The 18,143-nt window shown below is 40.4% G+C and overlaps 1 pseudogene; it reads left to right on the top strand.

The window, feature by feature from the left end:
• The first annotated feature begins 253 nt into the window (after positions 1-253).
• On the top strand, positions 254-11,123 carry LOC122120640 (annotated as a pseudogene).
• Positions 11,124-18,143: the final 7,020 nt, after the last annotated feature.

The following is an 18,143-nucleotide window of genomic DNA, read 5'->3' as shown; positions in this document are numbered from 1 at the left end:
AAAGCCATCATAACCTTCATCCCAAAACCAGGCAGGGACTCATCAAAGAAAGAGAACTATAGATCCATTTCTTTGATGAACATTGATGCAAAACTTCTCAACAAAATTTTGGCCAATCTGGGCTTTTGTAACTTGTCTGCATGGCGAGAACCCCTTCCGTGGGCTTCTAGAAGGCCATGAAGGTGGCTGGCTCTGTCCCGTCCCAGGAGGGGGTCCTCGCAGTCATGTCTCCTGCATTCGAACTGTGTGGGACATGCCGGGTTTACACAAGGATAAAGAAGACGTGTATTTCACAATAAAAGACGGCTGCACACGATAAAAAATGTTTTGGCCAATCGATTTCAACAATTCATCCAAAAAATCATACACCACGATCAAACAGGATTCATTTCAGGGATGCAAAGCTGGTTCAATATACGCAAATCAATTAATATAATTCATCACATCAACAGGAGCAAGGATAAGAACCACATGGTTATCTCAATAGATGCAGAAAAAGCATTTGACAAGATGCAACCCCCACTTTATGATGAAGGTTCTGGAAAAATTAGGAATCCATGGAACATTCCTCAATACAATAAAGGCTGTATATGACAAACCTACAGCCAGCATTATACTCCATGGTGAAAAACTTAAGCCATTTCCTCTTAACTCAGGAACGAGACAAGGATGTCCGCTCTCTCCACTTCTCTTCAACCGAGTATTAGAATGCCTAGCTACAGCAATAAGACAAGATGCAAACATAAAGGGGATCCAAATAGGGAAAGAAGAAGTAAGTAAAATTCTCCCTCTTTGCAGATGATATGGTCTTGTATTTAAAGAATCCCACAGACTCCACTCCCAAATTACTCAAGCTGATTCAAAACTTGGGCAAAGTAGCAGGGTATAAAATTAACCCTCAAAAATCAATGGCTTTTCTGTATGCCAACAATGAGAAAAGTGTGGCTGAAATTAGGAAAGCAACTCCATTCGTAATAGCCCCACAAAAAAATAAAATACCTAGGAATTAACCAAAGAAGTGAAGGACCTCTATGATTAAACCTTTAAAAACTTGAAAAAAGAAATCAAAACAGAACTTAGAAAGTGGTGAAAACTCCCATGCTCCTGGATTGGAAAGATCACCATCGTGAAAATGGCAATATTTCCCAAGGCTATCTACAAATTCAATGTGATACCTATCAATATTCCAACCTCATTCTTCAAGGAAATAGAAGAGGCAACCCAAAAATTCATATGGAACAATAAAAGACCCAGAATAGCTAAAACAATCCTCAACAGAAAGAACAGTGCTGGAAGAATATTAATACCAAATTTCAAACTCTACTATAAAGCCATAGTAATCAAAACAGCTTGGTACTAGCACAAGAACAGACCTCAGGACCAATGGAGTAGAATTGAAAACCCAGAAATGAACCTACAGACCTATAGCCATCTAATCTTTGATAAGGGAGCTAAAAAAATAGAATGGAAGAAAGACAGCCTCTTCAGTAAATGGTGCTGGCAAAATTGGTTAACTACTTGCAGAAAACTAAAGCTAGATCCTTATATATCACCCTGCACTAGAATCAACTCCAAATGGATCAAAGACCTCGGAGTCAAAGCAGACACTCTGAAAACATTACAGGATGGAATAGAAGAAACCCTAGGTCTCCTTGGCACAGGCCAAAATTTTCTTAATAGAGACCCAGAAACAACAAATCAAAGAAAGGTTGGACAAATGGGATTGCATGAAATTGCAGAGCTTCTGCATGGCAAAGGACATAGCTAGCAAGATCAATAGAAAGCTCACGGATTGGGAGAAGATCTTCACTAGCCATACAACGGACAAGGGTCTCATATCTAAAATATACCTGGAACTCAAAAAATTAAATCCTCCAACAACAAATCTTCAAAGAAACAACTGCCCAATAAATAAGTGGGCTAAAGACTTAAAGAGAAACTCCTCTGAAGAGGAAAGAAGGATGGTCAATACACACATGAAGAAATGCTCAACCTCCCTAGCCATAAAAGAAATGCAAATCAAAACAACATTGAGATACCACCTCACCCCAGTTAGAATGGCTATAATCAAGAAGTCTAATAACAACAGATGCTGGAGGAGATGTGGACAGAAGGGAACCTTACTGCATTGTTGGTGGGAGTGTAAACTTGTTCAACCACTTTGGAAAGCAGTATCAATGTTCCTCAAAAGAATCCACATAGAGCTCCCCTATGACCCAGCAATCCCACTTTTGGGCATTTACCCAAATGTTCACAAACAAGACCACACTAAAGCTACCAGCACGACTATGTTTATTGCAGCATGATTTACCATAGCTAAGATATAGAACCAACCCAGATGCCCTTCAGTAGATGAATGGATCAAGAAAATGTGGTATATATACACAATGGAATTTTATGCCTCCATCAGAAAGAATGATATTGCCCCATTTGTTAGGAAATGGAAAGACTTGGAAAAAAATTATATTAAGTGAAGTAAGCCAGGCCCAAAGAAACATAGGTCCCAAGGTTTCCCTTATTTGCCATAACTAGTATATGTCTGAGTCAAGCAGAAAAGGTCAGATAAGTTGATTTTAGGGAAATGAACCCTAAGATATGTACTCAAATGTTTTTTTCATGCGATTGTTTCTAACATATTTATAAGATGATTTCTTTGTTGCTTTGTATGTCCCTCCCCCATGGTATAACCCCTACTTTCACTGTATTTGAGGTTGGTATAATTTGTGGAGGGGAAGGGGAAAAACAAATGGTTTAAATAGGGAAACAGGTGGACCCATTGCAACAATGAGATGTACAAGATGTTATGTCAAAAACGAACTTTACAACTTTGGTGGGGGGAGAGGAGGATTGGTTGCTGGGGCGGGGGGCGGGCTGGGGAAGGATGAGAAGGGATGGGAAGAGGAAACAAAAACAAACCTCTGAGGCTTGGCTTCCTTGCTGGCAAATAGGAGATAATGAGTTGCAACAGAAGATTGGTTACTTGGTAAACTGTGACATGGTGGCTCCATGTAGATGGCTGCTGTCACTGTCATTAAAAGCAGGGCTAGCCAGGCATTGATAGCTCATACCTATAATCCTAGCTACTCAGGAGGCTGAGATCAGAGAATTGAGGTTCAAAACCAGCCTGAAAGTCCAGGAGACACTGATCTCCAAACTTTGAGCACTAAAGCTCAGGGACAGCACTCATGCCCTGAGTTCAAACCCAGGACAAACAGAGAGAAAGAGACAGAGAGACAGAGACAGAGACAGACAGGGAGACAGAGACAGAGACAGACAGAGGGACAGACAGGGAGACAGAGAGACAGAGACAGAGACAGGGAGACAGAGAAGAGGTGGTAGAAGGTCTAGATGGTCCCAGTCATATGAGAAGCCATGTGCCCATCATTAGTATATGTGGTATTATTTACAAAAATGGTCAAGGCTGTTTGGGGACTTCTAGTGCTCGGTCCTACCCTTCTGTCATCTCCTCACACCTTTCTCACAAAGTTCCTGAAGATTCAGAGCCTCTGAGGCTGGCAGAGCTGCAAGGGCCTGAACCACCTATTGGTGAAACCATTTTCCCTGCTTGTGGACCCAGGTCCCTAAACACAGACAAAAATCAAAACCAGTCCTTTGTAGTTTTCCCTGCACCAAGATAGTGTGGCCAGATAAATTCAGAAGGTCAGTTAAATTGGAATTTCACATAAACAATGAGTAATGTTTTCGTGTGAGTATGCCCCATGCTGACACTGCTGCATGAAACAAATGCTGCATGGGGAGCATGTTTACATGAAAAGTACTGATTATTCATCTGAAATTAATTTGGAAATCATATGGCCCCAAACCATATATGTTCAAAGCAATTGTCATGTCAGAAGCCATAGTGTAAAAGATCTTGCAGACTGGCTTAAGATCTGCACATCATCTACTACTTTTCAAATACCCCAGATAGCAGGTAATCCCCATCCCTGCACTTGAAGAAATACCATGAATCTTCTATGTTGTGGGGAATTTATTTCCTTGTACCCCTGACACCCATTCTCACCTCATACATGTCCTTTGAAGGGAAGCAGGAGGCTGGTTAGGGTTCTTAGGAATTCTGTCACATTTCCCATTCCTTCTTTTGACAGACTAAGAATGATCGGGGGTGAAGGCCAAAGAATACAAAGCAGATTAGTGATGGGGTGTGGAAGTGGTCAGGAAAAGCTGTGCCTGAATAAGCTGGAAGGTGCCAGAGTGGACCCTAAAGATGTGCAGGACTGGAGAAAGCTACACTGCTCTGCCAAGGTAGTATATTCTAGTTTCCCAAGGGCTTCTGTATAGTCTTCTCCCAGTAGACACTCCTTCACCTCCGACCTCATGCCACTGGGACATCTCAAAATGTCTCATGTGTGCTCTTGCAGATGTGGACAGGACACAAGTACACAAACTATGGAGGAGGATGAACAGAGGGAGGAAAGGAGTTGGGAATCTAGCAAGACTGTGAACGTCTTGGCCAAAGTCAGCCTCAATTTTCCACATAGTTCTCAACTTACTTGATGTCCATCTACTTTCTTCTATTTGCTTGTAAGCTCGTTGAGATTGGGAATCTCAGGATATTAGGAAATTCATTGTTCTATCTGTAGTGCCTCTAGTAGTAGGGCAAGTAAATGGTGGATGAGCAAAGCAGGTGACAGCTAGTTCCAGGATCAGGACCAAGATTGTATAGAGAACTGCCTGAGTAGAACTCATGGTGCTTAGAAGCTTAAGGAACACGTAGGTGGATGAGGAAAGAGCAAAATCCTCAGTGATGTACTCAGAAGCTTTTGGTGACATTGGCTCCCTGTTACCCAATATGCTGAACCTCTTAACACACATCCCAACACCTATAGCCCAGTCAGAGAATCCCTCATCTGTATGTTCTGGGGAAACAGTGACTCTCCAGGTGTCCAGGAGCTGGGAGTCCAGGACAGGATGAGTGATTCTCTCATTCAAACAATGTTGTGTGTTCTTGCATCTAACTAGGATGACTTGAATAAATGGTGTATAGATGGCATTTCTCAACAACCCTAAGGCTCACTGAAATCTTCCTCCGATGTGGGTTAGGAGAGTCCATACACTTAGGGGCCATTAAAAAATCCTAACTAATGAGGACAGTGATTACCATGGAAACTGCCACAAATGGTGGCATATGAAGGCTTATGAAGGGAAGGGCGTCCCATGGGGTGGAAAAGTAGTAAAGGACTTATATGTGGTCATGCAAAGGGGATAAGGAGTTAGAAGGTAGGATCTGGGATGTGGCAAAGAGGAGGAATTGCCATTTATTACTGGCTTTCATACTGCCAGGCCCTGAGCAAAGCATCTGATATATACTTGATCGTCACAGCCGCCTGCAAGATGGGGATGAGTTGTTGAGCCCCTCCCACCTCACTGACTGGCAAAGCATACCCTTCATCAGTTAGAAGGCCTTTTGTAATCAGCAAAGGTGGTCTATCATCACTTCCAGGACTTATAAGATAACCTCAAGCCAGGCACTGGTAACTCACATCTGTAATCCTAGCTACTCAGGAGACTGAGATCTGAGGATCGCTGTTCAAAACCAGCCCAAGAGACAAATCTGAGAAGCTCATCTCTAATTAGCCAGAAAGAAGCTGGAAGTTGAGGTGTGGCTCAAATGAGCAAAAAAGCTGACCAAGAGTGTGAGGCCTTGAGTTCAAATTCCAGTACTAGCATGCAAATGGACAGAAAAAAGGGGGAGGGGAAGGGAGAAGGAGAGAAAGATAACCTTGAATGCCCTACCATCTAATAATTCTTATAGAAAGCTCAATTGTGAGAAATGATATTCACAGAGAGATGCCTGAAGAGCAAGCCACTCATCTGTTATATGAAGCATGTGGCTGTGGAGACAGGCTTTGTGCCCTTGAGGCTGGGTCATGATCTCAGAACAGGGAAGGATGGATTGCAGGAGACTCTAGTATAGAGCTGAAAAGGGCACATTAGATGTGATAATGATTATGGTTTCCTTAACACAAAATCCAGACAGTGAAGCTCAACATTTGCAAAGCTGATTGCTCTGCACTTCAGGTCACAAAAACAAACCTACACAATGGGGCTTGACATCACAAGAGCCTGTCATCCCTTTTGCAATATCTGAAGATGTAATCTTTGATAGCAGCATACAAATAGATACTACATGACCATTGTTACCAAGCTAACAACATCCAATAGATGTCTCTGTTAGAATCAGGGCAATGATTTTCTAAAACTGTCATTGCTTTGATTCATCTTGAATCACACTATTTTCATCTCTTTAAAACATGGGAATGACAGCAAAGGAGTATTTCTGTTTATTTGAAATAAGAGAAGGAGTGCTGGGAAGGTGGCTCAGTGGTAGAGCACTTGCCTTGCATGCCTGAGGCCCTGGGTTCAATTCCTCAGCACCACATAAGAAAAAAAGAAAAAAGCTTGAAGTGGCGCTGTGGCTCAAATGGTAGAGCGCTCGCCTTGAGCTGAAGAGCTGAGGGACAGCGCCCAGGCCCAGAGTTCAGGCCCCACGACTGGACCAAAAAAATAAAATAAAATAAGAGAAGGAAGATAGATGACATACTTCACCCTATTCCTCTTGCTATTGTAATTAAAATCTTGGACATGGTACACAAGGCAAATCTAATGCCAAAATGCAAGTGAAAGAAGGCATACCATCTGTGGTCCTCATGTTGGAGAAACAACAAGTATTCTCTCTTCACCTTCCTTGTTCCAGAATTGAAGTCAAAAAAAATAAAACCCAAAACAACAAACCATTAAAAGGCATAGACAAAAGAGTCCCAACAAAAGACTTGTCAGGGCCAGGAGCATAGTACAAATGATTGAGCACCTGCTGAGTAAGCTGAAGGCCCTGAGTTCAAATTTCACTACTGCCAAAGAGGAGGCGGGAATTGTTCTCTCTAGTCAAAAGAGTAGGAAACTATTAACCTAGAAAGACAAAAAAAATTTAGATAATAACCACTCTACAACTGCCTGAAGCAGAGGAAAAAAATGCTTGTGGGCCCACTGATACCCCCACCCTTACCAGCAAAGATGAATGAGGAGTCCTGAACCTTCATGGGCTATATGCTTTCTCTGTCTCTGTCTCATCTCTCTGACTCTGTGTCTCTGTCTATCTCTGTCTGTGTCTGTCTCTGTCTGTATCTCTCTCTGTATCTCTGTGTGTATGTCTCTCTCTGATCCAGTACCTGGCGTCATCCCTTAGCTTTTTTTTTTTTTTAAGCTCAAGGCTGGCACTCTATTGCTTGAGCTTCAGCTCCACTTTTGGCTTTTTGGTGGTTAATTAGACATAAGAGTCTCACAGGCTTTCCTGCCTAGGCTGGACTTGAACTACAGTCCTCTAGATCTCAGCCTCCTGAGTAGATAGGATTACACATGTGAGCCACTGGTGCTCAGCTCTACATAGCGTATCTCAGAACCTCAGTACTCTAATTTGCTGCCACAGTAGGTCAAGTATGAATCAGGGACTTTTAACCCCACTAGCACATAATGACGCCTGTCTATATGCACTATATCAAGGGAGCAATGTACAGAGCCTATGAGTCTGCCTGTGTCTAGAAGTAACCTCACCTCTGAGGCAATATCATCAGAGAAGATCTAAAGGAAAGTCTGGATTTTCACCAGTGGTAAAGTAGATAGCACCTCCAGAGAGGGGAGAAGCAATAACTCTCTAGTAAAGAAAGGTAAGAGTGCCTAGTTACCAGTGTAGATCTTGAATACAACATAAACTCTCATTCTTGTCCAATAATAATGAAGAACTTCCCATTCTTTGGTCAGTGAAAGCCAGGTGGGAACCAAGACTTCTAGCCTCATGTGATAGTAATGAAGTGGCATTCCCCTTCCCCTTCTTGGTGGCAGTATTAGAGGATAAAAACAGAAGAATTAAAAAAGATTCAGCCAGACACTAGTGGCTCATGCCTATAACCCTAGCTACTTGGGAGGCTAAGATCTGAGGATTGCAGTTCAAAGCTAGCCCAGACAGAAAAGTCCATGAGGCTCTCATTCCCAATTAACAGTGAAAAAGCCAGAAGTGGAGCTGTAGATACAGTGGTAGAGTGCTACTATTGAGCATAAGAGTAAGTTCAGGGGCACCACTCAGGCCCTGAGTTCAAACCCCAGGAGTGGGAACAGAGAGACAGAGAGAGAGAGAGAGACAGACAGACAGAGAGACAGAGAGAGACAGAGAGGGAGAGAGAGAGAGAGACAGAGAGAGAGAGATTTTCAGTCTCATGATATGAACCCAAATGTACAAATTTCACAAAGATATCCACTCACTCCACTCTTATTTAATATAGCACTTGAGCTTCTAGCCAAAACAACAAGGCAAGAATACAAAATAAAAAGGATACAAGTAGGGAAGGAAGAAGTCAAATTATCCCAATTTTTTCAGGTGATATGATTGTAAAGACTCCACCAAAAACCTCTTAAATCTGAAAAAAAAAAAAAAAACCCTCTTTGGGGGAGGGAAGGGTTAGTGGGAGAACAACAAAGCAGGGGGTAACAATGCTTGACAAGAAATGTACGCATTACCTTACTCATGTAACTGTAACCCCTCTGTACAGAATCTTCACAATAAAATTTAAAAAACACTCTTGGCAATGTAGCAGGACACAAAATTAACATACAAATCTCAGACATTTTTCTTTGTACCGATGATGAACTCACTGAAAAAAGATTTTTTAAAATCTCATTCACAATCTGATAACTTCATAAAATTACTTAGGCACGAACTTCACCAAAACTATCACTATAGCTATTACTATCACTACAATGAAATACATAAAGCATTGAAGAATTGTAGAAGACACTGGAAGATAGAAAAGCCTTCAGTGTTCATATGTTGGCAAAATTGGTGCTGTTAAAATGGTGGATCTTACTTACCAAAAGTAATCTTCAGATTCTATGCAATCTCAATCAAAATTCCAATGTCAATCTCTACAGATATAAGAAAAACTCTAAAATTAATGTGGAAACACAAATGACTCCCAAGCAGCCACAGCTGTCCTGGGGTTATCACAACACTTCAGAGCCACAGAGCCACTGGAACAATTGGTTTGGGCTCCTTTGTAAAATATCACATAGTTAATGCTGTGTGGGTTTATTTTAGGTCCTTTATTGTGTCCCAACATTCGTTGGAGAAAAGACAACCTCTTCAACAAATAGTGCTGAGAAAACACTATCCTCATGTTGAAAAGCAAATCTAGTCTCTCACTCTCTGAAAAAACTAATTCAAAATTAGCTGGGCGCCAGTGGCTCATGCTTACAATCCTAGCTACTCAGGAAACTGAGATCTGAGGATCATGGTTCAAAGCTAGCCTGGGCAGAAAAGCCTATAAGATTCTTATCTCCAGTTAACCACTAAAAAGCTGCAGGTAGAGTTGTGGATCAAGTGATACAGTGCCAACTTTGAGGGGAAAAATACTAAGAGACAGTGCATAAGCCCTTAGTTTAAGCACCGATATTGACAAATAAAAAATTCAAAATGGTTCAAAGATTTAAAGAATGGAAATTTTAAAAAAAGAATTAAAGCTACTATGTGAACACTTGAAGATACAGACATAGGCAATCGATTTTCTGAAAATAAGAGCAAAATTGACAAATGAGATTTCACCAAATTATTAAGAGGTTGCACAGTAAAAGAAACAATGGCCAGAATGAATAGACAACTCACAAAGTGGGAGAAAATCTTTGAGCAACTTTGCATGTATGTAAATATTATAGGGAAACTTTTTTGCCTGTTTAAGCTAATAGAAAAGATTCTAGATTTTTTTTTTAAAAAGGGGGGGGAAGGCACATGCAATAAAAAAAGATGTTGCAATATGCCAAAAAGCCAAATCCCTAGGTTTCACTAAAATATAAGTTATCACAACAAGCACCAAGATCTCATATTTAATAAAGATGATACTAAGTGGGACTAGGAATGTAGCTCAGTGGAAGGGCACTAGCACATACAAGGTCCTAAGTTTGATTTCCAGCACTGCCAAAACCACAATAAGTGGTCTTCATAGGCCCTGTTCCACCATTGTGCTGTCCCTCCCCAGCCACTAGCTCTGCTATGCAGCTTCCTCAGCAGTTGCCACTGCCACCGTCCAAGAACCTCCTCACTGCTGAAGGCACTAATGAAGCATTCAGCTGACCCTGCTCTCCACATGACCCAGGACTCCACAAACTCAAAGTGGGCAGTTACTATCCACCAGCTGGTATATACAATGGAGGAGACATTTAAATGAGATAGTATTAAGATGGATTGGATTATGAACAGTCCAAATGTCATGGAATAGACAGTAAAACTTTGTGAGTTGACATTTGGTTACAGCTTTCAAGGATTGGAAATGGTACCAGTGGGGTCAGACTAATGATTGATTGTCAGATGATGTGCATAGGGGACACCCTCATGACCCTCTGTAGTTGGCCTCAAACGAGGTATCATAATGGTTGCGGGAAAAACCATGTAAAGAACAGCACACAAGTATATTGACAACTTCAGAAGTAGCAGGACTACAACCAAAAGACTTTACAATCCACTAAGAAGATGGCTGGGATAGCAAAAGGGACTACATGATGAGCAACAGGGAAAAACAATGTTGTTATAAAGCTGGGCATGGACCCTGAAGCTTTCATGAAAGAATGAGAGACAGTTGAAAAGTGGGCAGCATGGCGATGGTAGAGCTGGTGAGGCAACTTCAGGGTTTCATGGTAGTCATTTTGTACATAGGAGAGGATTACCATTTTGTGCAACTGACAATGTCATTGCTAACCTCCTTACAACTAAATCCAAGTCCATATTAATCTTGCAGCTGATGCTGATTTTGTGATACATGAAGACTGTACTTACTATGTCTAAAGACAAACATTAAATGTAACACCAATACATCGAACTATTCTTGAATTCTGCCTCTGGAGGCAGCTCTGGCATGGAAGGGTCTGGATGAGGAGCAAAGGTAGACATGGACTAGATGCAAAGGAAGACTATAGATCTATTAGAATGTGAATGGAGAACAATTCCAGCACAAAGATATGATACTCTTGGTGGCTTGGGTGATTAGATATGGTGGTGGAGGCAGAAGAGGTCACTATGGGAAAGGTAGGTGAGTGGAGGTGGGTGGTGTGGAATGTACTAAATGCAAAACTAACAGCATACAAACCCTAGTAGCAATTATCTAGTCTACTAGACTTAAATACAACTTGAGTTCTTACCTATTTTACAAACTTTATAATGATGGAAAGACTGTGATTTACCAAATGATATTTGGTAAAGCAACAAACTGTGATGGGATAAATCTGCTTTCTGTACATTCTATTTTTTATATTTTTATTTTTTTGTCAGTGACTGAGTTTGAACTCTGGGCCTGGGCGCTGTCCCTGAGCTCTTCAGCTCAAGGCTAGCACTCTACCACTTGAGCCATAGCACCACTTTCAGTTTTTGAGTGGTTAATTGGAGATAAGAGTTTCACAGGTACTTTCCTGCCCGAGCTGACTTTGAACCACTACCCTCAGATCTCAGCCTCCTGAGTAGCTAGGATCACAGGCGTGAGCCACCAGTGCCTGGCTAAAAATTATTTTTAAGTGAAAAAAAGATAATAGAGTTCAGAACTGAGATGACACATGTTAGAATTATCCAACAAAGATTTTTAAAGAAGCCACCAAAAAAATGCTTCATGGGGAGAGGAGTAAATCAAAGGGAGAGGAGGGAGATGATGAAGAGAGGAAGGGTGAGCGAATGCAGTCATCTTCAATGGACATATGCGAAAATGGAACTAGATAACTTGAGGGGATGGGTTGGTTTGAGAGAGATGAGGGAGAAGCTGGAAGAGGGGATATTGATGAAGTACATTGTAATTAAAACCTTAAAACATGGGGAATTGAAACCCCTTTGTACAACTAAAAATAATAAAATTAATTACAAAGAAAATTCTTCAGTAAGTAACAAATATGCTTAAAACAGATAAAACATACCAGAGCAATGACGTGAATTTTTAAAGGAAACCAGAAGTAGAAAGAGAAAAAATTGAAAATGTCAGCAAAGAAATAAAAGATATGAAAAATCAGTGGATAGACTCATCAGCAGGAAGAAGGAAGAGAGGAAAGAACCAGTAGACTTGAAGATAGAATAGTTTAAATTATCCCATCCAAATAACAGAGAAAAAACTGAGAAGAAAGAAAATCAAGAGAAGATGAAGCTCAGACTGAAAAAAAATGTTTAGAAAAGGCGTATCTGATAAAGGACTCTTAGTCCCAAATATTCAATAAAAAGTTTAAACTCAGAAATTAAAAAAATGAGCAACCTAATCAAAACATATCCAAAAGATCTGAACAGGAATCAAAAGAAGATATGGAGATGATAATTAAGCATATGAAAATATTTTCAGTATTATGTGGGATTAGGGAATCGCATTACAAACTTCAAATGGAGCCAGCACTAGTGGCTCACACCTGTAATCCTAACTACTCAGGAGGCTGAGGTCTGAGGATCATAAGTCAAATTCAGCTTGAGCAGGAAAGGCCATGAAAATCTTATCTTTAACTGCAAAAATCTAAAAGTGGAGCTGCAGCTAAAGTGGTAGAGTGCTAGCCTTGAGCACAAAATCTTAGGGACAGCGCCTAGGCCCTGAGTTCAAACCCTAAGACCTACACACACACACACACACACACACACACACACACACACACACACACACTTCAAAAAGTAAACATCTAGACACTAGCAGTGTTAACTGCTGACAAGAATGCAGAGCAAGAACAATCTCCTTCTAATAGGAGTGAAAAAGGCACAGCCCACATTGGAAGGCAGTTCGTCAGTTTCTGACAAAACCAAACATACTCTTCTTACCTTCAGATCAAGCAATCATATTCCTTGGTATTTACCCACATGCGTTGAAAATAAATTTTCACATAGAACCCTACACACAAGTGTTCACAGCAGTAGCTAAATTCATACCTGCTCAAACATGGGAGCTCCAAGATGTACTTCAGATAGTAAATGAGTGAATAAATGCTGAATTAGCTTGCAATGGAATATTGCTTAGCACTAAAAAGAAATGTACTACCAAGGCATGATCAGGAATGGAGGAATCTTGAATATATATTGTGAAGAGAAAGAAGCCAATCTGTAAAAGTCTGCTTCCTGTATGATTCTATGTGATGATTTAGAAAAGGAAAGGTTGTGAAAAGAATAAAAGGATTAGTTGTGGCCAAGAGTTTTCAAAAGGCAGGGATTAATAGATCATGTTAGAGCAGTAAAAATATTCTGTATGCTACTGTAATAGTGAACACATGTTATCACACATTGGTCCAAATCCATTGATTATAGACTTATAGTGGACCTGAGTATAAATTATGGGTTTAGAATGACAATAATGTTGGTTAATTGTACCAAATGCACTGCTCTGGTGTAGGATGCAACTAGTAGAGGGGACTGTGCCTATGGAAGGAGACAGTAAATGTCTGGGAACTCTAGTTTCCATTCATTTTGCTGTGCACCTAAAATTGCTCTAAAACTAAGACTTTTAAAAGTCTTCTTAAAAGATAAAAACAAACACAAGGCCTGTAGGACAATAATAAAGGTTTTAATCTTATGGTCTTTAGAATCTCAGAAGACAATGAGGATGGGGTTTGCAAAACATTTAAAGAACTGGAAACCATCATGTTAAGTGAGATATATCAAGCTAAAAAAGCCAGACCTCAACATCAGATCTGAAGCTTTGAAATTACTGCAAGAAGAAATAAGAGAAACACTAGAATTCATAGGCATAGTCAGAAACTTTTTGAAAAGAATCCCAGGGGCACAGCAGTTAGGAAAAGGATTTGACAAATGGGATTATATCAAACCAAAAAGTCTCTGAACAGCAAAGGATATAGTTATTAAACTAGAAAGACAATCAACACACTGGGAGAAGATCTTCACCAGTAATACGTCCAACAAAGGCTTAATATCTAAAATATATAAGGAGCTCAAATAACTAACCCCTCACAAAGCTAATAAATCAGTTACTAAAAGGGCAAAGGCTTCTCAGAAGAAGAGGTAAGAATGGCAAAGAAATACAGGAGGATACGCTCATCATCGCTGGCCATAAAGGAAATGCAAATCAAAACAACTCTGAGATTCCATCTCACCCCAGTGAGATTGGCCAACATTATGAATTGTTTGGAAAAACATTGGTAGGCTTGTGGAGAAAAAGGAATCCTATTGCACTGGTGGTGGGAATATAAACACTAGCACAACCGCTCTGGACAGCAGTCTGGAGGTTGTTCAAAAAAACTAAACTTATGGAAGTGGTGCTGTGGCTCAAGTGGTAGAGCACTAGCCTTGAGCTGAAGAGCTCATGGACAGTGCCCAGGCCCAGAGTTCAAGGCCCATGACCTATAAAACAACAACAACTAAACTTAGATCTTCCCTATGACTCAGCCATACTACTCCTGGGCATCTACCTAGAACATCACAAGCCAGGAAACCATAAAGACACTCGCACATCCATGTTCATTACTGCACTCTTCACAATAGCCAAAATGTAGTAACATCACAGATACCCTACAATAGATGAGTGGATCAAAAAAATGTAGTACCTATATACAATGGAATTTTGCACAGACATTAGAAAGAATATTATGTCATTTGCAGGGAAATGGATAGACCTAGAATAAATCATATTAAGTGAGATAAGCCAAGCTCAGAAAGATACATGGTGTGTGTTTTCTCTCATATGTAGAAGCTAGATATAAAATACCAGGACATAATAAATGATAGCAGTTTCTAGGCATTCACGCACAATGAGACCAAAGGAGGATACTCTTAGGAGCAGAACAGAAAGGCACAATTCCTATGTGTATATGATCATACAGATAATGTTTATTGAAATAAACTCTAGGAAATGAAGAGATTTTTTTCTTTTTTCTGTTTTCATTTACTTTCCTTTTGTTCTTTTTGTTCATTTATAAGTTTTTGGGAGTGTAAAAGGAAGCACAGAAATGGAGGCACAAAGGGTGATCAAATGTAGCAGTGGTATTCACTGGACACTATGTTGAAAATAAACTATATAACTTATGGGTGGGATGGGAAGGGAAAACTGGGAAAGAAGGGAAGGGGTAACATCGCCAAAATAAAAAATGTACTCTTTACCTGACTTATGTAACTGTAACCCCTCTATATAACACGTTCATAATAACAATAACTTTTTAAAAAGCCAGATATCATATCTTTTTATTCATTTTGTAGAATTTAACTCAGACTACAAACATATTCATGGACATATAAACACACACATATATATGTATACATAAATATACATACATATATATAAATATACACACATACGTAAGTGTAATGAAAGCACTATTTGGAGGAATGAGGAGGACTGGAGAGAGGGAAAAAGAATAAAATGCACTGTATCTATGTATGAAGATGACATGAGGAATCTCACTGAAAGCTGATGCGGGTTGAGGAAAGAGAGCAATAGAAAGGCTTAAAATATAACATGCACACATGCAAGATACTAGTGTGAAGCCTCCCGGTATAGTTAATATATACCAGTGGAGGAGGGAGAGTGACAAGAAAGTAAAACAGGTTCTGTTGGAGAACAATTACCAGTGGAAGGGGGAGGGAAAATAAAGAATGTGACTGAAAGTGAATATGATGATGCACACTTTGTACACATACATGAGAATAAAACATTGAAACCTGGTGAGTTATTTTAAGGAAAGGGTAAAGAAAAGTGATAAGATGTACAAGGTGAGGTTGATAGGGTACATTGAATGCATGCATGAAATTACCACAATGAAACCCTAATGTAAACCGTAATGTATAAACAAATAATGTATGCTAATATGAATTTTAATAACAAAGAATTGAAAGAAATTTGAGACTAAACTCCTTGAATTTGGCAAGAGACACAAGCTTACCAATACAAGAAGCTAAGCCATGCCAGCCACAGTGGCTCACATCTAAAATCCAAAGTACATAGGAGGCTGAGATTGAGAGGAATGTGGTTGAATTCAGCCCAGGGAAAACATTGAAGAGATCCCGTTCACAATGAATAGCTGGGCAGAGTAGTATGCCTGTGATCCCACTTACATATGAGACTGAGATCAGAAGGATTGTGGCTTAATACCAGTTTGGATAAAAACTAGTTTCCAACCTAATGAAAGAAGCTGAGCGTGGTAGTATGTGCCTGTTGTCTTAGATACAGTAGGAAGCATAAAATAGAAAGATCTTGGTCCAGGCACCAACTGGGCAAAAAGAGGACTATCCCCCAAATTGTCACTATAAAAAGGGCTGGAGGCATGGCTCAGTGGTATATTATCTACCTAGCAAGCCAAAGTGCTGAGTTCAAACTCCAGTATTAAAAAGGAGGAAACTAGGCAGGCGCTGGTGCCTCACACCTGTAATCCTAGCTACTCATGAACATTGCAGTTCGAAGCCAGCCTCAGCAGGAAAATCCATGAGACTGTTATCTCCAATTGAACATCAAAAAGCCAAAAATGGAGAGGTAGCTCAAGTGATAGAGCACAAAAGCTCAGGGACAACTCTCAGGCCCTGAGTTCAAGGTAAAGGCCAGCACACAAAAAAAGGAAGAAACTAAGCCTAAATATTCTAAGCTAAAGGAATACACATTAAGATATATCATAGTCAAATGCCCGCACATTAAAGACAAAGAAAATATTTTGATTTTTTTATGCTTGTACTAGGGCTTGAATTGAGGCCTGGACCTTGAACTCAAAGGTCCTTTATCACTTGAGCTACTGTATAGCTTCACTCCTCTGCTTCTGGCTTTTTGGCAGTTAATTGGAGATGAGTCTCACAGACTTTCTTGCACAGACTTCAAACTTCAGCCTCTGTTCCTCAGATCTCAGCCTCCTGAATAACAAGGATTATAGGCATGAGCCACTGGTACCCAGAAAAAAAAAGATTTTGAAAGTGGGAGAGATGGATGGGTAGAAAGGAAGAGGGAAAAGGAGAGAGAGGGAGAAGGAGAGAGAGGGAGAAGGAGAGAGAGGGAGAGGGCAGAGGAGGGAAAAAGAGGAAAGAAATGAAGAGGGAAAGAGAGAAAAAGACAGACACAGAGAGAGAGAGGGAGAGAGAGAGAGAGAGAGAAAGAGAAAGAGAGAGAGAGACCTTATCCAAAAAGTTAAAACAGCCATGAGCCATGTGCTGGTGGCTTGTTCTAGTGGCTCATGCTCCTCGAGGCTAAGATCTGGGTATTACAGTTCAAAACCAGCCCAGGCAGAAGAATCTGTGAGACTCTTATCTTCAATTAACCACCAAAAAGCCAGAAGTGGAGTTGTTGATCAAATGGTAGAATGCTAACCTTAAGCAAATAAAAGTTCAAGAATAGCGCATAGGTCCTGATCTCAAACCTTGAGACCAGCACACAGACACAGACACGGAGGGGGGGGGAGGGGAGGGAGAGAGCAAACAATCCAAAGGAAACAGATTTTTCAACTGATATAAAGTTTGTAAATAAAATGTGGGACAATATATTGTGGTCCTGGAAATTGAACCCAGGTCCCCTTGCCCATTAGGTAAGTTCTCTACCACTGAACTATATCCCCAGTCAAAGCACAACATTTTTTAAGTTCTAAAAAAAAATGACTCCAGAATGCTACCTGTAACAAAAACTTGCCTCTGGAATGGAGAACTTAAGACATTCTCAGATGAAGGAAAATTAAGAGAATTTGGCATAGGGAGACCTGAAAGAATTGCTAAATGTAATTGTCTAAATAGAAAATAAAAGTCTTGATAAAAAGTCGGGAAATAAGGAAGCAAGAAAACAAGCTAGGGCAAAATGTGATGGTAAATGTAACAAACTTTCCATCTCATCTTAATGCTTAAATTGTGTTTGAAGTTTTGCTTCCAATTGCCTAGCTGGGGTTCCTTTGCTCTATCCAGCTGGAAATTATGAAAAGGCAAAGAATGGCTTCCTCAGTGCTGGTGGTTCCAAGTTCTTGGATGCCAATAGCCCACAGGCTAAACCAATAGACACAGAGGTTTATGGCTCTGCTCCTGAAAACCAAAGGAGTATGGCTCTAGGATCTAGAAGTTAGACATTTACAGCAGAAGGTGCTCAGGTGAGAGGCTCCACTTCCCTGGACACTAAACTGGGTGATCCTGGGTTTACTGACCAGCAACCCAAAGCTCACAGCAATAT

Source organism: Dipodomys spectabilis, unplaced genomic scaffold (assembly GCF_019054845.1).
Source record: "Dipodomys spectabilis isolate Male_0828 unplaced genomic scaffold, ASM1905484v1 ptg000176l, whole genome shotgun sequence".
In the NCBI taxonomy this organism is placed as follows: domain Eukaryota; kingdom Metazoa; phylum Chordata; class Mammalia; order Rodentia; family Heteromyidae; genus Dipodomys; species Dipodomys spectabilis.
Note: the sequence above shows the minus strand (reverse complement) of the source record. Positions and strands in the feature narration are given on the sequence as shown.